We start from the raw sequence: 26306 nt of genomic DNA, 5'->3' as shown, positions 1-26306 counted from the left end.
AGCAGGAGGCCCCATTAGCTAAAGTGGTACCTCAAGTTAAGAACAGTTTCAGGTTAAGAACAGACCTCCAGAACGAATTAAGTTCTTAACCCGAGGTACCATTGTAATAGTTATTGTTTATTATTTATACCCTGCCCATCCGGCTGGGTTTTCCCCGCCACTCTGGGCGGCTCCCAACAGAATATTAAAAGCACAATAAAACATCAAACATTAAAAACTTCCCTAAACGGGGCTGCCTTCCGATAGTTGTTTATTTCCTTGACATCTGAAGGGAGGGCGTTCCACAGGGCGGGTGCCACCACTAAGAAGGCCCTCTGCCTGGTTCCCTGTAAGCTCACTTGTCACAGTGAGGGAACCGCCAGAAGAACCCTCGGAGCTGGACCTCAGTGTCCAGGCTGAAATATGGGGCCCATGTACATTGGGCCAAGGTGTTTTAGGTGTTCGTAATGTTTTCTTTTTTTAATGTTTTGTTTTAATTGCATTGCTGCACCTTGTTGTTTCCTGCCCTGGACTCCTCTGGGAGGGAGGGCAGAGCAGACGTTTAACAAACAAACATGCGTTTCTCTTGGAGAAGAGAAAATCTATGCAATTGTATTGCAGGGACGGAATCACCCTATGCAATGACAGTAAGCTCAGCTTCTTTCTTTTTTCCCTGTGGGTTTTTTTGGGTGGTGAACACTGAGGGTTGATTCTGCAAATGGCACGAGGAGCAGCTGTGTTGGTGGTGTGACCCCCCACAACTCCATCCGCAGTATACATCGAAAGCACCATGATAATAACACTTTGAACAGTCATGGCTTCCCCCAAAGGATTCTGGGAACTGTAGTCTGTTTAGGATGCTGAGCATCCTGACATCTCTGTCCTTGAAGTGCGATAATGTGGCCCTCGGGCTAAAAAAAAAAAGGGGGGAGATGTAAATATCCACGACGTTACTGCATTCTGCCCGGGGAGGAATAAAGCATATGGGCAGGTTATCTTTTCTGCCAGACGGCAAAACCAGCCGCCAGTCAGATTTGCTGCAGGCTTTGCGAGGCAACAGACCCAGAGCCTGCGAGCCGATTCGATTACTCATGTAAACGGACGGCTCCGCAATTGCAACGGACGGCTCCGCAATGGCAGAGTGATCAAGTGCAGATGGACCATTCCTCCTTTCTGCCGGCGTAAATAGTTTGCAGCTGTAAATTCAATTTAAAAGGAAAAGGGGGGGACGGGGGGGCACAGGAGGCGTGCGTCACCAACGCTGCTATAACTGGAGCTCCGGGCATGGGTTGGCCGTAAAGGGATGAGGGCAAGGCGAGTTGCTGCTTTTTTTTTTGCACCAACAACGACTGACACCAGGCTGGTGACTCACGGGGAGCAATGGCGCCACATCATCCGACAGGCAGGCAGGCAAAAACAGGAAAAGAATGCGCAGCCAGTTATTGATGCCTCGGATGGGAAATCATTTTGCTTGTCAAAAGTGTCGCTTGGAACGAACGATGCTACGGTACAAGGTTAGAAAACCAAGTACAGTGGTGCCTCGCAAGACGAAAAGAATCCGTTCTGTGATTCTCTTCGTCTAGCGTTTTTTTCGTCTTGCAAAGCAAGCCCATTGACGGATTAGCGGATTAGCGCTATTAGCGGCTTTTAGCGGCTTATCTGCTGATCGGATCAGCTGATAAGCGGCTTAGGAAAAGGGGGGGGAGGGGAAAAAACCAGCAGGAACTCGCAAGACATTGTCGTCTTGCAAAGCAAGCCCATAGGAAATTCGTTTTGCGAAGCACCTCCAAAACGGAAAACTCTTTCATCTAGCAAGTTTTCCGTCTTGCAAGGCATTCGTCTTGCGGGGCACCACTGTACAAATCTGCAAACCCTGATTGCTGGTTCTGATGCTGTAATCTAGGGGCGCAGAAACAACACCAGCACTTGTTCTAGAGCTGCCTTTGGGTGGGGTGGGAACTGCATGCACCCCATTAAGAAGGATATTAAACAAAACTTGGAATGCGCACAGACGAGGGTGACCAAGACGATAAGTGGCCTGGAAACCAAGCCTTACAAGGAACGGTTGAGGGATTGGGATATGTTGGGCCTGGAGAGGAAAAGACCGAGAGGCGATAGGGTAGCCATCTTCAAATATCTGAAGCGCTGTCGCATGGAAGATGATGGAGCAAGCTTGCTTTCTGCTGCTCCAGAGAGTAGGATGCGAACCAACGGCTTCAAATTACAAGAAATGAGATTCCGACTAAACATCAGGAAACTTTCTGAGAGTAAGAGCTGTTTGACAGTGGAACAGTCTCCCCTGGGAGGTTGTGGACTCTCCTTTCTTGGAGATTTTTAAGCAAAGGTTGGGTAGCTATCTGCCACGGATGCTTTAGTTGAGATTCCTGCATCGCAGGGGTTGGACTAGATGACTCTCAGGGTCCCTTCCAACTCTGCAGCTCTATGATTCTATTCCACCACAGGTTCCAGTAATGTCTGTTATATCATATTTGGCATCCCGTATTTAGAACTCAAATTCATCTTGTTTGTTTCCCATATTCTGTGCATCGGTATAGAGACAACTGAAACAATGAATCATTCCCTCCAGCTGCTTCCTTCTTGTGGTTTCCTGCCCATTGGCAGGTTTCTCTGGCACTGCCTCAGTTTCCTGTGCATCAACAAAGCCTTGGGCTTCAGCACCTTATCCTCATACTCCAGGTGCCTCACTCTGATCAGGTAAGGCCTCTGGGTGCTTGTTGAGGCCCTATATCTGGATAGCCTCCTCACCCAAGGGCCACAAGCCTTGGAGGTATTTAAGCAGAGGTTGGATGGCCATCTGCCAGGGATTATTTAGATGTGATTCCTGCACTGCAAGGGGTTGGACTAGATGGCCCTTGGGGTCCCTTGCATCTCGACAGTTCTATGATTCTCTGTCAGAGGCACCATCCTAGCAAAAGGACACATTGCAGTTAGGCCAAAGCCATAAAGGAGGATGTGGAGCAGCACAGGAGAAAGAAACCTACTGCTGAACCAGACCAAAGGCTCATCTAATCCAGAATAATTTCCCACAGCAGACAAGCAGATGCCACTTCCCAAAACAGATTCATGAGATGATTCCATTGCTGTTATTTAGATATTAGGAGCAATAATGGTTAGAGCAGGCATAGGCAACCTTCGGCCCTCCAGATGTTTTGGCCTACAACTCCCATGATCCCTAGCTAACAGGACCAGTGGTCAGGGATGATGGGAATTGTAGTCCAAAACATCTGGAGGGGCGAAGATTGCCTATGCCTGGGTTAGAGTGTCAGACGAGGACCTGGAAGAGACCAGGGTTCAAATCCTCCCCTCAACCTGAAGCTCGCTGGTGACCTTGCTGGCCAGTCACTGCCTCTCGGCCTGACCTACCTCAGAGGGCTGCTGTGCGGATTCAATGAGGATGAGGGGTGAAGAACCACGTTCACCCCCTTGAACTCCGTGGAGCGAAAGGGGAATGATAAATGCAATAAATAAACATTAAATGATGACATTTAGAAAATAAAATGGCTCCCCCCCCCAAAAAAAATCACATCAAATATTTAACATCCTGGCTGCAATGAGTGTGGTGGCTTCTCCACACCCGCCCGCCCCCCAGCTCCATTTTCTTCCTTTTTTTAATTGGAAAGCTGTTCAGCCTCTCCAATTTAATCAGCTGGAAATAGCCCAGATCGCTTTTCCGTGCTCCGCAAACCATATATCCTTGCCATTCATTCATATTTAGTATTTGTTCCGGGGACATGGATATACGATTTCTCCATCAGCCAAGCGGTCCTGGCTTTGAAACACGTTGCATTTTAATTTTATGCCATCTCGGCTTTCAAACTCAGCCCCCGTTCTATTTTATGCCGTTCCATTTTTATCTCTGGCTTACTGCAAACGTACACTCCCAACGCCAAATACAAACGAGGGTAGGTTTTGATTTCTCCTGCTCTGCGCTAATCTACCTGTCTAGGTCCTTACGTGGCCTCCATCACAATGACCCCAGGGCATGGGCAAAAGCAACAGCAGCTATGACAGCCCTTATGACCAGGTCGAGTCTGGACAAACCTGTGCACATCGTATCATTGTTTATAGCTGTTTGGCACAACTCTGTGTGTGGCGTAGATTGTATCATTTTAGGGAGTGAAACCTAATTTTTACAAACTTCTTCAGCGAGGGGTCTTAAAAATAGGGTTTTTTGGATGTGGGGAATTCAAATACTTTTGTGACTAGACAATACTCAGCTTGCCTGGTGAAGAAGCACTGCTTTCAGAAAACCAAAGAATTTTAATCGCGCCTTCTGAAAATGTCAGGTACTGCTGAATAATGACAATGACGAATAAAAATAATATTACTGACTGCAAGTACTTGACAATCGGCTTTAACGATTTCTATGCCATTTTGCACACATTTTGCTTAGCAGGCAAAACTAAATCATATTTGTTTAAGCAAAATATCTTTTGAATTTGTGTTACAACTTTTTAGCACTCCTTTTTTTTTGAAATTTGAAAAATTCGGAACGCCCTGTCGCCTTTCAGAAAAATAAATGGGATTTAATGCCAGCTGTATATCAGAGCAGGACATCTGCAGACTAAGGTGCCATTGGCACTACACAGGCAAAGTAGTATCACAGCACTTTAAGCAGTCATGGCTTTCCCCAAGGAATTATGGGAATTGTAGCTGCAAAGGGTCTGAGAGTTGTCAGGAGACGCCCCCCCCCCCATTCCCCTCACAGAGCTACAGTTCCCAGAGTTCGCTGTGAAGAGGGACCGACTGTTAAGCCACTCTAGGAACTGTAGTACTGTGAGGGGAACAGGGGCTTCCTAATAACTCTCAGTTAACACCCTTAAGAAACTGTATTCAAGGGCAGCCCCATGTACACTGGTACCTCAGGTTACATACGCTTCAGGTTACATACGCTTCAGGTTACAGACTCCGCTAACCCAGAAATGGTGCTTCAGGTTAAGAACTTTGCTTCAGGATGAGAACAGAAATTGTGCCCCAGCGGTGCGGCAGCAGCAGGAGGCCCCATTAGCTAAAGTGGTGCTTCAGGTTAAGAACAGTTTCAGGTTAAGAACAGACCTCCGGAACGAATTAAGTACTTAACCCGAGGTAGCACTGTATAATGAATTGCAGCAATCTGGAAGTGAGAGCTGGACCACCGATCACCGAAGAATTGATGCTTTTGAATTATGGTGCTGGAGGAGACTCTTGAGAGTCCCATGGACTGCAAGAAATCAGCCCTGAGTGCTCACTGGAAGGACAGATCATGAAGTTGAGGCTCCAATACTTTGGCCACCTCATGAGAAGAGAAGACTCCCTGGAAAAGGCCTGATGTTGGGAAAGATGGAGGGCACAAGGAGAAGGGGACGACAGAGGACGAGATGGTTGGACAGTGTTCTCGAAGCTACCAGCATGAGTTTGACCAAACTGCAGGAGGCAGTGGAAGACAGAAGTGCCTGGCGTGCTCTGGTCCAGGGGGTCAGGAAGAGTCAGACATGACTAAACAACAACAGCCATGCGTTTACATGATCATAGGCTACTTATGCCTGGCTATCACCATCCAGATTTTTGCCTGGCCGGAATGTACACCACTGGTAGGCACGAGAGAACACAGCTCTAAAAGATCACACAAAAAATTGATGTGCAAAGCAGAACTGCATTTCCGGGACCTTTGGCCAGGCAAAAGCTTGTGTTACTTGGCTGACTGTGCTGGTCCCGAGGACTAACTGTGTGGCGAGGTCCGAGTCCAGTCCGAGGTTGATGGTGTGGTATGGAGGTTGTCCGTCAAAGCTGAAGTGGAGTCCAAGGCAGGGAGTCGGGAACTCTGGCAGAAGAGCAGGACAGGGTGCAGGCAGGAACAGGCTACCAACAATGTTGCTACCGCAACTTGGGACTGGCCGGCTTTTATCTGCCCCAAGGATTAGGGCAGCCCCGGTCCACAGGTGACTTGCCTCTCCTGGCCTGGAGGCGAGCACTCCTCCTGCGAGAACTTAGTCCCCTCCGCCTCTCTGCCCTGAGCCTCTGCAGCTCAGGAGAGGCTGGAGGATTACTGGACCCAGAGGCAACCTCAGCTTCCCCTGACGGGGCTGAGAGTGGAGCACCTGCAGGCAACGGGTCCTCCATCATCTCAGGAGCCAGAGCAGACTCAGCTGGTGCCTGCACCTGAGGACCCAGCACAGGTGAGGACCCTTCAGGCTCATGCCCCAGCCCCAGCTCAGCTGGTTCTGGAGGCGGGGAATCCTGTGCAGGCTGGGATTCCTCAGGTTCAGCCTCCAAGTCCGAATCCCAGGCCATCACACTGACATTTTGGGCGTCTTATTGTGTGTATGAATGAGAACCCCCATGCACATTTCTGCATATATTTAGAACTGAAGACCCAGAACGTCTAAGTCTGGTGTTCATCATCTACTGTAACGACAGGAGACGCAAAGGACACGTTCCCAGGCCACATGACAAGATTAACAGGCATTGATTTTTGCATGATGAACTTCCTTGAGATGAGATTGATTTTCACACATGCACCCCTCCGGCGACAAAGGAATTCTCTGATCTGGCACATGGATTTCTCATATGGGCCCCCGCAGTTAAAGAGAGGGAGGGATCCGATCTAAAGAAACTACTCCAGAAAACACTCAACTATCAGCCAAGAAAGCCAACAGGACACCAATTAACATCTAGACCAGCCACCCCCAACCTGGTGTCCTTCAGATATATCATTGGACCCGAATTCCCATCATGCCCGTCCATTGGCCATGCAGGCAGGGGCTGGTGGGAGTCCAATATATCTTGTTCAGCATCTTGTTCTCATAGAATCATGGCGTTGGAAGGGAAGTTGAAGATCATCTCCTCCAATGCAGGAATAGGCAACTGTCCCTCTTGGGGATTGAACCTGTGACCTTGGGGATATCAGCACCATGCTTTAACCAAGTGAGCTATCCACCTGTGTCTATCCATTTATATAAAAATTCCCACAACATTGGTATCTCTGGTTACAAACTTAATTCGTTCCGGAGGTCCATTCTTAAGCTGAAACTGTTCTTATCCCGAGGAGCGCTTTCACTAATGGGGCCTCCGACGAGCGATTTTCGTTCGCATCCTGGGGCAAAGTTCGCAACCAGGAGCAGCTACTTCCGGGTTAGCGGAGCTCGTAACCAGAAGCGTTCGTAGCCAGAGGTACCACCGTATGACATAAAAGGGGAAGAGGCAAGCTTTGAAAATTGAAGGGCAGCACAAGGGGAGACAGGTGCTAATGTTATCTGGAAGCTGCCAAAGAAGAACAGGCCACATGCCCCATCAAAACAGCATTGATCCCTGAGCTGTTGGGTGGGAGGGTGTATAGAGGACAACAACAACAACAACAACAACAACAACAACAACAACAACAACAACAACAACAACAACAACAACAACAGTCTTTCTGCGTACATCACTGGTTCCAGGGATGCAGCCGAGTTCTTTTTTGGTAGTGAATTTCTCTATTTTTTCCAAAGTAATTTTTACGGTATTTGATTTTACAAATACAGTATTATAACAATACAAATTACATATCCATATTCTCAGAGATTTCTCCAGATCTCTGGACTTCCCACCTTCCCCTCCATGGCTCCTATTGTCCACCTTCTCAACTGCAAATTATTTCATAATCCATATGTTATATCTCTCCATGTTGTCCATAATATTTGCTGCACTACAAGTGTTATTAAAAGGTAAAGGTACCCCTGCCCGTACGGGGCAGTCGTGTCCGACTCTGGGGTTGCGCGCCCATCTCGCTTAAGAGGCCGGGGGCCAGCGCTGTCCGGAGACACTTCCGGGTCACGTGGCCAGCGTGACGAAGCTGCTCTGCCGAGCCAGCACCAGCGCAGCACACGGAAACTCCGTTTACCTTCCCGCTGTAAAGCGGTACCTATTTATCTACTTACACTTAGGGGTGCTTTCGAACTGCTAGGTGGGCAGGAGCTGGGACTGAACGACGGGAGCTCATCCCGCCGCGGGGATTCGAACCGCCGACCATACGATCGGCAAGTCCTAGGCGCTGAGGTTTTACCCACAGCACCACCCACGCCCCACAAGTGTTATTGGAATCCTGCTAATGTTTTCATCTGCTTACAGTGGCCTCCTAGATAAATTATTTTAAAAATTCCCATTCTTTATTGAAGAATTGCAGTTGCATTGCAGCTGGGTTCTTATGGCAAACAGACAGCAGCGGAAGGGTAGCAAGACAAGCCTTGATGATGTCCAAAGGCCCCAGCAGCCTTCAAGGATGCCGTTGACTAATGGAGGCAGGAAATAAGGAATGAAAGGATTCCAGAATGAGCAGGTGCATCATTGAAGGCAAAAGGGAGGAGTATGCTGGGATGCAGCCCCCGTGCTCAACAAAACAGATGAACGAATTAGGGAAGGAATTAGGGACGATGCAATCGGTAATGCTGCCAACTCAGAGCACAGAAGGCAAAGGCGCAGAGATCTGGAATGAAAACCGGATCACTCCTCAGGCAAACACACCTCAAGAAATCCAGGAACGAGCCATGTGCTCAAGGGTCACCGTTCCCACCCGTCTTTCATGCACCACCACCACAAAAAACCTTCCACAACCATATTTGCTCATGTGCACCCTGCAAGCATTTCTAATAAATAATAATAATAATAACAACAATAATAATAATTTATTTATACCCCCACCCATCTGGCTGGGTTTCCCCAGCCACTCTGGGTGGCTCCCAACAGAATATTAAAAACATGATAAAGCATCAAACATTAAAAACTTCCCTAAACAGGGCTGCCTTCAGAGGTCTTCTAAAAGTCAGATAGTTGCTTATTTTCTTGACATCTGGTGAGAGGGCGTTCCACAGGGCGGGCGCCACTACCGAGAAGGCCCTCTGCCTGGTTTCCTTTAACCTTACTTCTCGCAGTGAGGGAACCGCCAGAAGGCCCTTGGCACTGGGCAGAAGGATGGAGGTGAAGACGCTCCTTCAGGTATACTGGACCGAGGCCGTTTAGGGCTTTAAAGGTCAGCACCAACACTGAATTGTGCATGAAAACGTACTGGGAGCCAATGTAGGTCTTTCAGGACCGGTGTTACATGGTCTCGGCGGCCACTCCCAGTCACCAGTCTAGCTGCCGCATTCTGGATTATTTGTAGTTTCCGGGTCACCTTCAAACGCAGCCCCATGTAGAGCACATCCTAAGCCTACGTTTGGCTTCTTCACTCGGCCACAAAGCAGCTCTGTAAGCAGCTCCAGGTAGGGAAATATCTGTGTTTCTTTTGCTTATTGCTGCAACAAATCACACGGGCACTTGGCGTAGCAGAAAGAGAGACTGGGAGTGGGGTGTTGTGTCTCAGTAGTAGGAAAACCTAGGAGGATGAAGGAGGCTCCTTAAACACAACTCCCCTTTATCGTTACTGGAAAAGCAAACTGCACTCTGGAGCTCTGCAGCATGCAAACTACAGGAGCTCCAGAGACCCACCCCTTGCATGCAGACCCTGGAAGATTTGAGAACCTAAGAAGAACCTGCAGGTCCATGGCCCTGATCCTGCTCTCACTCTCTCCACTTCTGATACCCAGCAACTTCCAACATTCAGCTTCTCTGGATATCTATGAGTTCTAGTTTTCCCTGAATGCAGCCCTCAGGCTGAAAGGGTTCATCAGCCTTAACCCGGAACCACAAATCTGTGTGTGTCTTTATGCTTACAGTGGTACCTTGGTTTTCAAACACCTTGGTTCTCAAACAACTTGGAACCCAAACACTGCAAACCCGGAAGTGTTCCGGTTTGTGAACTTTTTTCAGAAGCCGAACATGCTCCGAGTTACGCTTCTGATTTGACTTCCGTTTTGAGTGTTACGCTGAGGTCTGTCTGTTTTGGCTATTTATTTTGCGTTTTTGTGGCCCTTTTGTTTTTGTGACTGCGTGGTACCCAGTTCAGCTATTGATTGATTGATTGATTGATTGATTGATGGATGGATGGATGGTCTGGTTAGATAGTAAAATGCATGTTAAATTGCTGTTTTAAAAGGTAAAGAACCCCTGACAGTTAAGTCCAGTTGCAGACGACTCTGGGGTTGCGACGCTCATCTTGCTTTATAGGCCGAGGGAGCCGGCGTGCAGCTTCCGGGTCATGTGGCCAGCATGACTAAGCCGCTTCTGGCGCAATGGAACACCGAAACCAGAGCAGCGCACGGAAACGCCTTTTACCTTCCCGCTGGAGCGGTACCTATTTATCTACTTTTTTGGGGGGTGCTTTCGAACTGCTAGGGGGGGCGTGCTTTATCTACTTTGGGGGGCGTGCTTTCGAACTGCTAGGGGGGCGTGCTTTATCTACTGGGGGGGCATGCTTTCAAACTGCTAGGTTGGCAGGAGCTGGGACCGAGCAACAGGAGCTCACCCCGTCACGGGGATCCGAACCGCCGACCTTCTGATCAGCAAGTCCAATAGGGTTAATCTATTTTGCATGACTTTCTATGGGAAAGCGCGCCTTGGTTTTGGAACGCTTTGGTTTTGGAATTGACTTCTGGAACGGATTAAGTTTGAGAACCAAGGTACCACTGCATAAGTGTCTTCTTTGTCTGCTTTTGTCTGAAGTCTGCAAGGGGGAAACAGTGCGAAGATGAAAAGTCTGCACAAATAAGTGTTATTTGCAGAACCAAATTAAGTATAGTCAACTGCATCCCGAGGCAGAAGAACTCGAACAAACAGTCCCTGACAGCCTTCAAGCCTGCTCTTTCCTAGAAAGCTGCTCGTCTCTGCGCTCTGACGTGGAGGACATGGATTCTGCTCCGATTCTCGGAGTCTGAAAGCAGTAATGATCAAAGTGCATCCAAGCAGAGATGATTCGTTTGCAGGGAAGAGGATGAATTGAAGTTTCGCTTGCATGGGGCACTTTTCTGAGTTCTTCAGGGCTGGTGCAGCCGGAGACAAACAAGGCATCCATTGAGAGGTGCGAGTGCCAGAAGGAAAGTATTTGTGCATCTTTAAATGGCAGTCCACAGTCCGGGTGCAATGCTTTCGAAAAAGGAACAATTAAGAAGCGTGAACTCCTGCCAACCTAGCAGTTCGAAAGCACGTCGAAGTGCAAGTAGATAAATAGGTACCACTCTGGTGGGAAGGTAAATGGCGTTTCCGTGTGCTGCTCTGGTTCGCCAGAAGCGGCTTAGTCATGCTGGCCACATGACCCGGAAGCTGTACGCCGGCTCCCTCGGTCAGTAAAGCGAGATGAGCGCCGCAACCCCAGAGTCGTTCGCGACTGGACCTAATGGACGTTTTTAGCCATGGGAAGGAATCTCTCACACTAGGGGCTGGGGAAACTTTTCTCATCTCAAGGGGAATACACCCTTTGGGGCAGCCTTCTGAGAGCCCCATATCAGTTGTAATCTCTGTTAGAGTTTGTAATCCTTGTCAGAATACATACTTTTGAATGGATTAGTTTTTGTTATGCGCTGGATTATGGAGAAAGCTAGAGAGTTCCAGAAAGACATCTACTTCTGCTTCACTGACTATGCAAAAGCCTTTGACTGTGTCGACCACAGCAAACTATGGCAGGTTCTTAAAGAAATGGGAGTGCCTGATCACCTCATCTGTCTCCTGAGAAATCTCTATGTGGGACAAGAAGCTACAGTTAGAACTGGATATGGAACAACTGATTGGTTCAAAATTGGGAAAGGAGTACGACAAGGCTGTATATTGTCCCCCTGCTTATTTAACTTATGTGCAGAATTCATCATGCGAAAGGCTGGGCTGGATGAATCCCAAGCCGGAACTAAGATCGCCGGAAGAAATATCAACAACCTCAGATATGCAGATGACACAACCTTGATGGCAGAAAGTGAAGAGGAATTAAAGAACCTTTTAATGAGGGTGAAAGAGGAGAGCGCAAAATATGGTCTGAAGCTCAACATAAAAAAAAACGAAGATCATGGCCACTGGTCCCATCACCTCCTGGCAAATAGAAGGGGAAGAAATGGAGGAAGTGAGAGATTTTACTTTCTTGGGCTCCATGATCACTGCAGATGGTGACAGCAGTCACGAAATTAAAAGACGCCTGCTCCTTGGGAGAAAGGCGATGGCAAACCTAGACAGTGTCTGAAAAAGCAGAGACATCACCTTGCCAACAAAGGTCCGTATAGTTAAAGCCATGGTTTTCCCAGTAGTGATGTATGGAAGTGAGAGCTGGACCATAAAGAAGGCTGATCGCTGAAGAATTGATGCTTTTGAATTATGGAGGAGACTCTGGAGAGTCCCATGGACTGCAAGAAGATCAAACGCATCCATTCTTAAGGAAATTAGCCCTGAGTGCTCACTGAAAGGACAGATCGTGAAGCTGAGGCTCCAATACTAAAAATGCCAATGCAATTCTGGGCTGCATCAATAGGAGTATAGCATCTAGATCAAGGGAAGTAATAGTGCCACTGTATTCTGCTCTGGTCAGACCTCACCTGGAGTACTGTGTCCAGTTCTGGGCACCACAATTCAAGAAGGACACTGACAAACTGGAACGTGTCCAGAGGAGGGCAACCAAAATGGTCAAAGGCCTGGAAACGATGCCTTATGAGGAACGGCTAAGGGAGCTGGGCATGTTTAGCCTGGAGAAGAGGAGGTTAAGGGGTGATATGATAGCCATGTTCAAATATATAAAAGGATGTCACATAGAGGAGGGAGAAAGGTTCTTTTCTGCTGCTCCAGAGAAGCGGACACGGAGCAATGGATCCAAACTACAAGAAAGAAGATTCCACCTAAACATTAGGAAGAACTTCCTGACAGTAAGAGCTGTTCGACAGTGGAATTTGCTGCCAAGGAGTGTGGTGGAGTCTCCTTCTTTGGAGGTCTTTAAGCAGAGGCTTGACAACCATATGTCAGGAGTGCTCTGATGGTGTTTCCTGCTTGGCAGGGGGTTGGACTCGATGGCCCTTGTGGTCTCTTCCAACTCTATGATTCTATGATTCTAATTTGGCCACCTCATGAGAAGAGAAGACTCCCTGGAAAAGACCCTGATGTTGGGAAAGATTGAGGGCACAAAGAGAAGGGGACGACAGAGGACAAGATGGTTGGACAGTGTTCTCGAAGCTACCAGCATGAGTGTGACCGAGAGGCAGTGGAAGACAGGAGTGCCTGGCGTGCTCTGGTCCATGGGGTCACGAAGAGTCAGACACGACTAAACAACTAAACAACAAGTTTTTGTTACAATTGACTATTGATTTGTGAGTAGGGACCACTCCCACTAATGAAACTTTTATTGGCCAGAGTTCTTGGTGTGCTTTTTTCTTGGTGTATTTAATAACAAGAACTCCAGTGTGGTGTAGTTGTTAAGAGCAGTAGTCTCGTAATCTGGTGAACAGGGTTTGATTCTCTGCTCCTCCACATGCAGCTGCTGGGTGACCTTGGGCCAGTCACACTTCTCTGAAGTCTCTCAGCCCCACTCACCTCACAGAGTGTTTGTTGTGGGGGAGGAAGGGAAAGGAGATTGTTAGCCGCTTTGAGACTCCTTAAAGGGAGTGAAAGGCGGGATATCAAATCCAAACTCTTCTCCAACTTATTTAATGTCCATATCAGTTCTGGGCAGGGCCAGAGGCACTAAGTGAGTGGAGGAACAGAGGAGACCAACTTCTGGGCAGCAGGCTATATTCCAGCCCAGCAAGAACCAGGAAACATACAGCAAGAACCAGGAAACATACACTTCCCTTCTGGCAAATAGCTGAGAACTGTCACAATCCAATGGTGCCTTCCAGCCAGGCAAAAGAGATCAAGGATTGGGGGAGAGGGTGTCTTCTAGAGAGCAGATTTGGGGAGGATGCAGGGCACACTGGGGGTGGGGAGGGGAGGGAAGGGGCAGGAAGTTGCATCACGCAAGCGGAAATCCATGATCTCTGAAAGAAGGATGGAGCTATGTCAGAAGGAAGGCATTGGCCGGCTTCACGGTTTTCTCCCGCATTGTGTTTTTTGCATAGCACACACACACATGATTCGCAATATACCGTATTTTTCACCCTATAGGACGCACTTTTTCCCCTCCAAAAATGAAGGGGAAATGTGTGTGCGTCCTATGGGGCGAATGCAGGCTTTCGCTGAAGCCTGGAGAGCGAGAGGGGTCAGTGCGCACCGACCCCTCTCGCTCTCCAGGCTTCAGGAGAGCCCCAGCGCCAGCCCCACAAGGTCGGGGGACAGAGGGAGGCGGAACGCCGCCATCCCGCTGTCTCCCGAAGTGGTTTGGAGGCTGACGGCAGGGAGACCCCGCCACCAGCCCCGCAAGCTCCGGGGACAGTGGGGAGGCGCAGCGCGTCTCCCCGCTGTCCCCGGACCTGATCTGAAGGCGGGCGGCGGGGAGAAGAGCGCTTCTCCCCACTGCCTGCCCCGCAAGCTCCAGGGACAGCTGGGAGGCGCAGCGCGTCTCCCCGCTGTCCCCGGACCTGATCTGAAGGCGGGCTGCGGGGAGAAGAGCGCTTTTCCCCACTGCCGGCCCCGCAAGCTCCGGGGACAGCTGGGAGGCACAGCGCGTCTCCCCGCTGTCCCCGGACCTGATCTCAAGGCGGGCGGCGGGGAGAAGAGCGCCTCTCCCCGCTGCCGGCCCCACAAGCGCCTGGGGGGGGGAAAATAAATTTCCCCCCTTTATTTCCCCCCAAAAAAACTTGATGCGTCCTATGGGCTGGTGCGTCCTATGGGGCGAAAAATACGGTACTACCCAGTCAAAAATTAAGAAGCTGATATCACAATATGGACTTCAAACCAGTTTGGGACAATATATTGATATATAGCCCAGCTCTATACCTATATAATACTGTTTGTTTGTTTGTTTTTGCTGTTGTTTGATTATTACAGTTGTGCCCTGGAAGTCAAACGGAATCGATTCCGGAAGTCCATTCGACTTGCAAAATGTTCGAAAACCAAAGCAGGGATTCTGACTGGCAGCTCCTGCAGCCAATCAGAAGCCACGGAAGCCTCGCTGGACGTTTGGCTTCCAAAAATAGTTCGCAAACTGGAACAGCCACTTCTGGGTTTGCGACGTTCGGGAGCCAAAACGTTCGAGAACTAAGCTGTTTGAAAACCAAGGTACGACCCTACTTACTACAGTTAGGATTGCATTTTAAATCTGTTCAGCTCTTTCCCAGAGGCTGCTTTGAGCAAAGTTTGGCACAAGAAGTCAGGATGCAAATGTCTAGAACCAATCAGTCAATAAATTCTACAACAGCTCAGGGCCAGATGAACGGAGAATCCAGACATGGTGAATATTGAGCGACTTTTCTTGTTTGCAGCACTAGTGCTTCTGACCGGTTTTCTAATGTTCCTTAGGCTCTGCAGTCCCAGTTGCATCACAGAACTGTGAGGTTTTGAACTACATACCAGCCGGCTGCGCTAAATTTCATTCACACCAGTGAGTGTGGTGTGACACAACAATGCAGCGGTTCTCAACCTGTGGGTCCCCAGATGTTGTTAGACTACAACTTCCATCATCCCTGAGCTCTGGCCTTGCTTTTTTTTTTTTTTTATAAAATTTTTATTGGTTTTACAACATTTTTAAGAAAAACAAACAAACACAAAAAGTGACAGACATACATGAATAGTTTCAAACATATTTTCATAAACCTCTTTTCTTGAACTTCCCCATACCCCCCCTCTCTGCATCCCAATGTCCATAATTCAACTAGCAACTCCCAGTTGTTACTTTCTAATCTCTGTCATCTTAGTCCTCTTTTATAGTCTAGCCTTGTATCCCTGTACCCTTTTGCTTCTGGAAACCACAACATTTTAGCATTCATTAAGTTTATAGTAGTCCTTAAGATAACTTTTAAATTTTCTCCATTCTTCTTCCACCGTCTCTTTTCGTTGATCACGGATTCTGCCTGTCATCTCGGCCAGTGTCATATAGTCCATCACTTTCATCTGCCATTCTTCCAAAGTGGGTAAATCTTGTGTCTTCCAATACTTTGCGATAAGTATTCTTGCTGCTGTTGTGGCATACATGAAGAAAGTTCTATCTTTCTTTGTCACCAATTGGCCGACAATGCCCAAGAGGAAGGCCTCTGGTTTTTTAGAAAAGGTACATTTAAGTACCTTTTTCATTTCATTATAGATCATTTCCCAGAAGGCCTTTATCTTCGGGCATGTCCACCAAAGGTGATAGAAAGTACCTTCAGTCTCTTTACACTTCCAACATTTATTGTCGGGCAAATGATAGATTTTTGCCAGTTTGACTGGGGTCATGTACCACCTGTAAACCATTTTCATAATGTTTTCCTTTAAGGCATTACATGCCGTAAATTTAATACCGGTGTTCCATAACCATTCCCAGTCAGCTGACATAATGTTATGTCCAACATCCTGAGCCCACTTAATCATAGCCGATTTAACTGTTTCATCCTGTGTGTTCCATTTCAACAACAAGTTGTACATTCTAGATAAATTCTTAGTATTGGGTTCTAACAATTCGGTCTCTAGTTTTGATTTTTCCACCTGGAAACCGATTTTCCTATCCTGTTTAAAAAATTCCATTATTTGGCGATATTGGAACCAATTTTCTACTTTATGCTTCAATTTCTCCTGACTTTGTAGTTTGAATTTATCTCCATCCTGTTCTAAGATTTCCCAATACTTCGGCCATCCGACCTCCATATTGAGTTTCTTCACTGCTTTAGCCTCCACTGGTGACACCCATCTAGGGGTTTTATTTTCCAATAGATCTTTATATCTTATCCAAACATTAAATAATGCTTTTCTAACAATGTGATTTTTAAAGGCACTGTTAACTTTATCATACCAAAGATATGCATGCCAACCGAAAGCATTATTGAAACCTTCCAGATCCAAGATGTCCGTGTTCTCGAGGAGCATCCATTCTTTCAGCCAGCAAAAAGCTGCTGCCTCATAATACAATTTTAGGTCCGGCAGGGCAAAACCCCCTCTTTCTTTAGCGTCAATATTTTAAATTTAATTCGGGGCTTTTTGCCCTGCCAGACAAATTTCGAGATGTCTTTGTGCCACCTCTTAAAACATTCCATCTTGTCAAGAATCTGCAAGGTCTGAAACAAAAACAACATTCTAGGCAATACATTCATTTTAATTACTGCAATTCGGCCTAACATTGACAGTTTCAAATTTGACCATATTTCTAGATCTTTTTTAATTTCTGACCAACATTTTTCATAGTTGTCCTTATACAAATTCACATTCTTAGATGTTAAATAAACCCCTAGGTATTTCACCTTCTTGACCACAGTCAAACCTGTTTCCTCTTGAAATTTCTCCTTTTCCATATCTGTTAGATTTTTCCCTAAAACTTTAGTTTTTTGCTTATTCAACTTAAATCCAGCTACCTGGCCAAATTGTTGTATTATTTCTAGGACCTTTTTCGTACTAGTGTTTGGCTCTTGCAAAGTAATCTTTGGAGCCAGTCCACTAGTAACCCAGATTTGGTCAATTCTGGTCCAGGTCATCATTGCTTGGGAGAAAAAGGTTCCCTCTCTCTCCAGAGGGTTCCTTGTTCTCCAAATGTCTATCAAGTCCATGTTTTCTGTCATTTCGAAAAAAGTCTTAGGGAGTCTCCCTTCTTTAGTGACTGTTAGTCTTTGTGCCTTGTCCATATTAGTGGAGACCACGCCATTCATGTCTCCCATGATTATCATATTGTAATCCAGATAGTCCGTCAAAGTTTCATGAAGTCTCTTAAAGAAGTCAGATTTGCCTTCATTTGGTGCATAAATTCCAACAACTAGAAATTTTTCTCCTTGTACTTGTATCTCCACAGCCAGATATCTCCCTTGTTCATCTTTGAATATCATTTTTTGAGCCCATTTCTCCTTCACATATATTACCACTCCTCTCTTCTTAACTTTGTCTGATGAAACAAATTCTTGTCCTAGCCTTTTATTTGTGAGTAATCTCCTGTGGGCTCTGGTTATGTGAGTTTCTTGTAAACATATCAAGTCCAGTTGTTCTCTGTTCAAAATATGAAATACTTGTCTTCTCTTCAAAGGCCCATTCAGTCCATTACAATTCCAACTAAGGAATTGCAAAGCCATCTTGTTATTTTCTTAAGGCTCCTCCAACAGCTCCAAGTTGTTGCTCTTCTTCTGATGGTGGTGGTTTTTGTCCAAACGAGAGATTCAGGATATCCAGTGCTCTCCTCTGTTCTGCAAGTACATCCACAGTCCCCTTCTGTAGGTCCTCCTGGTATCTTGCCAAAAATTTGTCTTTATCTTGAATTGTCTTTATTTTCACTTTCTTTGCCTTGTAGTCGAATGACAGTCCTTGTGGGAACTCCCACCTGAAACGGATAGAATTTTTCTTTAGCAAAAGAGCCAAGTCCTTGTAGAAGTTTCTTAAATCCAAAATATATTTTGGGATGTCTTTAAAGATCTGTACAGCTGAATTTCCAATTTGCAAGGCCTTTTCAAAGTGTAGTCCTAATATTTTATCTCTTTCCTCCTTGGATCTGAGTGTAATCAAGCAGTCTCTCGGTGTCTTTCTATCTTGCTTTTTACCCAGTCTAAAGGCAGTCGTAATTTTAAATTCGTCTTCCTCAAGGTCCCAGCAATCCGCAAACTCCCGTGTCAAATATTCCACAAGGTTGTCTCTTTCATTCTCCGGAATCAGTCTTAATTTTAAATTTCTCTCTTTCCTCTGTAACTCCCACAAGGCCAAAGTTGCATCATGCTCATAGACCTTCTTGGCAAGTGGCTCTAATTTCTCCTGTGTCTCTCCGGCAGTGGCTTTTGCCTCTTCGGCAATTTGGCGCGTGGTGGCGTTTTCCTCCACCAATTTGTTTATAGATTCTGTATTCTGGTTTAATCTTGCTGATATTTCTGTTAATTTTTGTGTGTTCTCTGAAGTCTGTTTTGTCAAAGACTCCAGAGTTTGGTTTATCTTGAGCAAGGCCTCTGTCACAGCTTCCATAGAGACGGCTGCTCCTTTGTCTTGTCCTGTTGTTCCTGCTGATCCGGCTGTTGCGCCTGAAATTGAGCCTCTTTTCTTTGCCTGTTGCAGCTGCAGCTGTTGTTGTTGTTGTTGTTGCTTGATCTTGGCTCTTGTAACTATCTCTTCTTGTGGGCCACTCATGTCAAGGTCAATTCCCACGGGATTATTCTCCCTTGGAAAATTCCACTGTCTTAGGCCGTGCCAAGTTTTACTTTATCCTCTGGAGGGAGCAAATCAAAATGGCCATAGAACGGGATTTCCAAATACAAAAACAAAGGAGACAGTCCAAGATGTAAAAAAGAAGGAGATTAACACAGTCAAAGTCAATGTTGCTAAAGACTTATAACTTCAAATTGCCACAGTTGCCCAGTTTATACTGTTTCTTCTTATGATATACAGTGATCAGGCACTGTGGAAACTTTGTATCAAAGTATCACTTCACAGGAAAAAGTCAGTTCAGTGTACTAAAAAGGCAGACCGTTTCATGCTTTCAAATAGGTGAGATAGCAGAGGTTTTTTTCCTCCAAATAGATCATGCAGTTGTTGGTCAGATTCACCTCCCCTCTGCCCTGCTTGCTAGAGGGGAGATCAAAGGTCTAGAGCTCTGGCCTTGCTAGCTAGGGGTGATGGGAGTTGTAGTTCAACAACATCTGGGGACCCACAGGTTGAGAACCACTGCAACAATGGGTATCAGTGGACAACATAGAGGCCGAAAAGCACTGACCAGCTGGTTGCAGGAATGACATAGATTAGAAGGGACTGAGGGAGCGGGACTTTACTTGAAGCAACACCATCATGTGAATACTGAATAAATGACGTGGTAAGAACTCTTTTTGGTTATCTGCTTTTTGACTGCCACAGGGGGAGGGATCGTAATTCCCTGAAGGCTTGACACTCAAATGAAACATGGAAGTTAACAGAGAAATGCTAAGGAAATGGAACAAGCAACCAGTCTTATTGGGAAGACGGCTCCCAATTATGCCTTCTTGTGAAAAGTGGGAAAGCTGCCATGATTGTCGCCTGCAAAAAAGAATTCGCAAGGAGTTAAGGACAGAGTTGGCCGCAAATCCAGCCACCGCCGAAACTGAACAGACCCTTTCCTCAATGGAGAAGCATTCTCCATTGCTCTCGTTGTATTACCATCTAGAACCACGTTTCATTGTCAATGAGAAAGAGAGAGAGAGAGAGAGAGGGAATATAATTTTAATCGCTAGTAAAAATAGCAGGAGGAGGGCAGACCGGGGAACAGAACAAAAGGGGGGGGGTGGAGGGAGAAAAAAGAAAAACATGTACTAATTAATTTGTACAAGCTGGCAATTAAGAGAAGATGATATTTGCATGAAATCTCTAATGAGCCTCTTTAAAATATGTCCTACGTGTAGTCCTATCGTATAGGAACGTTCAAGGTGTCTCTGCCGGCGAGGGAACACCAAGCAATCTTCATTAAACCAAGAGCCAATTAAGCGACGTTAATTAGGCTGCTTAAACAGTACTCAACTCGCTACTAACAATTACCCAAGATTATATGCCGCAATCACATTCCTTCTGAATGGGGAGAATACGTGATCGGGAGCCTTGTTTCTGAGTTAATTGTTTCCACCCTACAGTCTTTTCGGAGATGTCTCCTTCTGGCGGCATGGAATAAAGGCGATGCCAAAATATTGCACGTTCACAGAAACACACCATGGCTCTCAAGAGAGGAAGGGAATCACAACAGTGTCATAGTGTCGTACAGGGGCAGAGGGGCTGTTGCCCCAGACGCAACATTTGAGGGGTGCAAAATCCCAAAAGAAAAACAAACCACTTTGAGGTTGTTTTTTAAAAAAACCATCAAGTGGTGTCAAAAAAAAGAAGTGAAATAAATAACAATAAAATAAAATAAATGGCTGCTGTCACTGTCCCCTCTGCAGCTTTCATCTCCCTGCTGGGAAGACCCTTCCTCCCCCATCTCTGCTGTCACCTGGCCCTAACAGGAACCATGGGTTAGGAGGCACAATACCTGACTTGCCCTGGGCACTGGCAACCCTCGCTACGCCACTGGGCCACAGTCCTTAGAAGTTCTCACTCCCCCCCCTGTTTTTTTTAAAGGAAGTTTCTAGTCCTTATGAGTATGGAATTATGTCTGAAAGAGAGCATGCTTACACCCAGCAAAATCTCAGAAGCCACGGGAATCGGCTGAATCACGTCCCCAACAAACTGAGGGGCAGGACCACAGAAGCCGATTCGCCACGAGCTGGCCCAAGCAACCTTTTGCTTCAAGGGGGGGGGGGAGAACCTGCTATGGCACTGGGGACCACTGGGGAACATTTACTACCAGTTTCTGTTGCATGGGAGCATGTGCCAAAAAGGGGGGGGGGCTTTAAGCTAGGTAATGAGACGGGCCTTTTAGCAAATCACATTGAAGACTATTAGAGAGATTAAAACCTTATCAAGCTATTACATCATGTGTGGATTTAAAGAGTGGGCTCATTGAGAAATAATCTCAGGGACAGGTGCAAAGGCAAAACAACATCCTAGACCTCATGAAACCTATATCTGTTTACTTTCTGAACGCCTCGTTTCCCTAGGTCAGATCCACATCAGGCTGAGGACAGTGAAGTCAATCCAGTCTAATTGATTTCCCCCGGCACAACTTTTTAGGCTATATTCATTCATGGACTGATAAGCCAAAGCCTCGTATTGTTGAATTTTCAAAAGTGAAAACAAAGCTCCTTTCGATACGAGCAAAACAGCCAAGCTGCCAAGAAGGGAGAAAAGTGGCCCAAAATGAACTCTGGGCTCTCTGTGGTCACTGACAGTCACAATCGTAAAATAATAAGCTGGTTAAATACGGACGGGCATCTCGCAATGGTCAGGCTGCCAGTGCCTACAAGGACCACGGATGCAAGGAAGAGATAAGGAAACTGGGGTTCAAAACCTGATTTTTCTTCTTCCTTCCTTTCTGTGAAAAGCATCGGGTCAGATAAAAGAAAGCACTTCTTTGTGGAGCACATAGTTAAAATGTGGAATTCGCCGCTGCAGGAACCAGTGATGGCAACCAACTTAGATGGCTTTCAAAAGACAGCGATGGCTGTCACTGGCCACTAACCACAATGCTTCGCCTCCACTGCTGGGGGGCAGAAAATGCTTCTGAATACTAGTTGCTGTTGCACTCAGGTCCATAACACACACACACACACCCCCAGGGAAGAAGGCTCGGAGCCCAGGAAGTGGTGGTGAGACGACAGTGAGTGGTCAGAGGGAGAAGACTGGGAGGAGGAGGTGTTGGAAGCTGGAAGAGGCAACAGGGCTTAGTGAGCAGGAAGAGTCTGTGGCAGAGAGCAGTCCAGACTCAGAGGCAGGAGAGGAGGGGGCCCAGCAGACAGAGGAGAAGAAGGTTTCTGAAGAAGCCAGGGAGTCTCCCCTTCCTGCCGCTCTTCTTTCCCCTGGTTTGCCAGAACTCTCAGAGAAATGAAAAGAGCAGAGCAGAGATTGGTCGCACGCCAACACAGTCTCTGGTTGCTTGGGAGAAAAACCATCACTGTCTTTCTCTGTCTCTCACACACAAAACATGGCAGAGAAAATTCTTCCTTTTCTGGGGGCTGTGAGGAAAAAAGAGAGAGAAATTTCAGGAAATCTCTCAGTAAGAAACGTCTTTCAGAGGAATTTCAGCTCACCACATATAGAGGTGAGTGAGGCATGTCCGCCTCACCTCATATTTGTAGTTTTGGGCCAGGCCGCACCTCACCAAGTCCCTGCCTTGCCCCCCTACTGAGAGTCACCTATTTCTTCATTCCAGCATTGCTCACCTTGGGGTGGGGGCAAGGAACTGCACCTCCTGCAAACCTTGTTTTACTGCTGTTCCGGCATCTGCCATTGCCCACGCACTTTCAAGCATTCCTTCATAAGGGACAGAAACTTGCCCTTAGTAAAAAGATAGTGGAGACTGAATTTGTACCCAACACCACCTCCATGGTTGTTTTTTCTTTGCACACCCAGGGAATTGCAACTTGCCCCCACCCAGCCCGGCTTATCAGCAATTCAATCTCCCTGCCACACCTCCCACAATCGTATAAATTGACTTTTCCGAAGACTGTGGGAGTTGCACGTTTGTGTCTAATAGGTTCCAGGAGAGCGCTCTAACTAGACTGAGCGGCTTCTGCCACGTGAAGGTGCCCAATCTTCGAGGGTTGCTGGCTAATTGCTGAATTTCAGACAGAGGAGCCATTCCTCATTTCCGCGTCTTAGGGAGCTATTGCGTCAGGTGAAATCTCTCTTACCTGTTCCATGCTAAAAGCACGTGAGACAGGAGCCCAAGGGGCTTCATCAATCAATGAGATGGAGACGGAAGGCCCTGGTCAGTGATATTATTTCAGGAGCGCTTCCTGAAGATTTCGTTTCTGTCTCCTGTCAAACAGCGACCTGCCCTCGCATAAGGCAAGGCAGCACCCGGGAACTGTCGCCTGCACACATGCAGAAACTTCAAATGCAGGAAGTAATTAAATAATGTTCAGCAAGAACACAACTCACAGGAAACACCTTCCCAATGGAGCCGAGAAGCTATAGCAGAGAGTTTTCAATCGATCAGGAGGCCTCTGAGAGTTTGGGAGGAAGGGGGACAGGATGCGTGCGGCTGGGAGCATAATCCGATGAGCAATAACACAACACTACCAACTCTGGCAATGTGCTTCCCCCTCTACTGTTCCTTTTCTCAGGGTTAGAAACTCAGATATATACAAAAATTAGGCACTAAGCAGCTCCCTAAACCAATGTTGCAGTAGCCATTTTGGGGCAATGTGGGAATGTTGTGGGTAGCAGGAGAGGACATATTGATTAAATATTATCCTTCCTAACTCACGCTAGTGAGTTTATTCATGCAGCAGAGTACATTCCCCTCTTTACACAGCAGGAAGCTAGTTGCAGATTCGTTAGAACAGGCATAGGCAAATTCAGCCCTCCAGATGTTTTGGGACTACAACTCCCATCATCCCTAGCTAACAGGACCAGTGGTCAGGGATTATGGGAACTGTAGTCTCAAAACATCTGGCGGGCCGAGTTTGCCTATGCCTGCGTTAGAATCTCTTAAGTTCTATTATTCCTGGTGAAACCCCTTTGATTCCCTCCTAAAAGAATAAAGACACAACAGTAATAAGAAGATTACTCACATTCAGTTCACAGCTAGATCCCTGAAGGCAGGCTTTAGTTTACGAGTTACAGAAGAGGGTCTGAGTTCATCCTATATGGGAACTCATTCCACATGCTGCTGGCTGAGAGCCAGCAGTGCAGTCCAAGAGAAGAAAGGGCATCAAAAGAGGAAGGTGGCAGCGTAACTGGACCTTTCGTTAGGTCTGGAAGGGTCACGCCCACCTACCTGGTCACATGCAAAGGAAGGATGCTCCAGACCAGGTGTGACAGGAAGTTCAACTGGCTGGACCAACATTCCCCTGCATGTCTGCTCTAGGCAAACAGGAAATGTTGTATTTGACTGCTTATTGTACATCCCACAGGCAAGCCTTATTTTGCAAGTGATGGGCTGACGGTGAATGATTCTCAGTTAAACATCTGGCTAGTTCAGATGAGCACCTTGAGCTAGGTCGAGAACTTTAAGAACTTAAAGAAGAAAAGTCGCTTGATCCAGGGACACTCCAAATATATACAGTGGTACCTCTGTTTGCAAACGGGATCCGTTCCAGAGGCCGTTCGCAACCTGAAAAGAACGCAACCCGCGTCTGCAAAGGTCGCGATTTGCCACTTCCGTGCATGCACGTGATGTCATTTTGCGCGTCTGCGCATGCGCAGGCGGCGAAACCCGGAAGTAACACCTTCTGCTACTTCCAGGTCGCCAGGGGACGCAACCTGAAGCAAACGTAACATGAGGTATGACTATATAGGCTGGCTTCTATTTATTTTTCTTAATGCTGACACAGCTCATTCGTAGTACAGTCATACCTCGGGATAAATAATACGCTTCAGGATAAGTTTTTTCAGGTTGCGCTCTGCGGCGACCCGGAAGTAACGGAGCATGTTACTTCCCGGTTTTGCCGCTCGCGCATGCGCAAACGGTCAAAATGACATCGCACACATGCGTGGAAACGGCAAAATGCGACCCGCGCACGCGCAGACACACCATGCGTTCTGTTCAGGATGCGAACGGGGCTCCGGAACGGATCCTGTTCGCATCCCGAGGTACCACTGTATTGGAATGTTCTTCAGAACTGTGAGTAGGGCACTGGGGTGAGGGAAATGAAGGCAAGCTGCAACAGTTCTCTAAAACAATCACTGCTCCTGCTGCAGGCTGCACAGAAGCAGCATTTTGGCTCCTGAAATCCAGGTATGCACATGCCTCGTTATGCACCCTTTCCCATATGCATTTTTGTACACATCTCATCTTTGCAGGTAAGGGACGCGGGTGGCGCTGTGGGTTAAACCACAGAGCCTAGGACTTCCCGATCAGAAGTCGGCGGTTCGAATCCCCCCGAGGGGATTGTTCGGTTCCAGCTCCTGCCAACCTAGCAGTTCAAAAGCACCTCAAAGTGCAAGTAGATAAATAGGTACTGCTCTGGCAGGAAGGTAAACGGCATTTCTGTGCGCTGCTCTGGTTCGCCAGAAGCGGCTTAGTCATGCTGGCCACATGACCCAGAAGCTGTACGCCGGCTCCCTCGGCAGTAAAGTGAGATGAGCGCCGCAACCCCAGAGTCGGTCACGACTGGACCTAATGGTCAGGGGTCCTTTACCTTACATTTTTGCAGAGCTGCTTCCCAAAACTCAGAGAAGCATGAATGTCACAGGGCAGCTGTTAGCACGCCACCTTAGCCATGGCGAGTTAGGTGCAAACCAAATTTCTTCCCCATCCATAGTATGGCGGTGGTACCCCCCCCAAACCACCATACCCCTCCCCAGACAACATGGTTCCGCCCTCCATAATTGCCTCGCTTGGATTCTAGCTCTGCTCCCCTCATTAGCCGCACGGCCGATTAGGATACTAAATCTAGATCACCCCCACTGTTAATGCCCGCCAGTTGCAAATCAAAACCACGCTGAGGTTGTTTTGCTTCCCTGCTCACCTCTCTGAAGCCAGTGCGGTAGGCGTTGATTAAGGCACCCTTAATGAAATCCTGAATACAGGATGAAAATAAAACATTATAGGCCATTAAAATGACCAGAGGCAGCAACGCGGTGATTAGCCGGCATCATCTGGAATGCCAAGCACCCCAGGGAATCAGTCCAGCTCATCACCCTTCGCAGGGTACCTAATGTTCCCCCATTAGCAACCTTTGTGCTCCTGCCACGGTGTCCCACAGCTGCACCCAATTAGGAGCAGCAGCAGCAGCAGCAATAACAACAACAACAACAACAACACAACAACACCACTGTAACAGAGGACACTGCTTTAATACACCTGAAATGTGACGTTTCCAATTTGAGAAGATCAAAGTGTTTGACGTCGGTTTTAA

At 47.2% G+C, this 26306-nt stretch overlaps 1 protein-coding gene and 1 long non-coding RNA gene across 3 annotated transcripts in view; both read right to left on the bottom strand.

Moving 5' to 3' along the window:
- The window catches only part of PEMT (phosphatidylethanolamine N-methyltransferase), a 103872-nt gene that overhangs the window by 57614 nt on the left and 19952 nt on the right, over nt 1-26306 (bottom strand). The gene's annotated exons all lie outside the window — the stretch shown is intronic.
- On the bottom strand, nt 21938-24358 carry LOC308573144. Its single transcript, XR_014001960.1, has 3 exons — nt 24018-24358; nt 22662-22752; nt 21938-22454 (listed from the first exon to the last, which is right to left on the bottom strand). It is a non-coding gene; the product is annotated as an uncharacterized lncRNA (long non-coding RNA).

Source organism: Podarcis bocagei, assembly GCF_964188305.1.
Source record: "Podarcis bocagei genome assembly, chromosome: 14".
NCBI classification, from domain to species: domain Eukaryota; kingdom Metazoa; phylum Chordata; class Lepidosauria; order Squamata; family Lacertidae; genus Podarcis; species Podarcis bocagei.
This window is presented reverse-complemented; position numbering and strand designations above follow the sequence as displayed.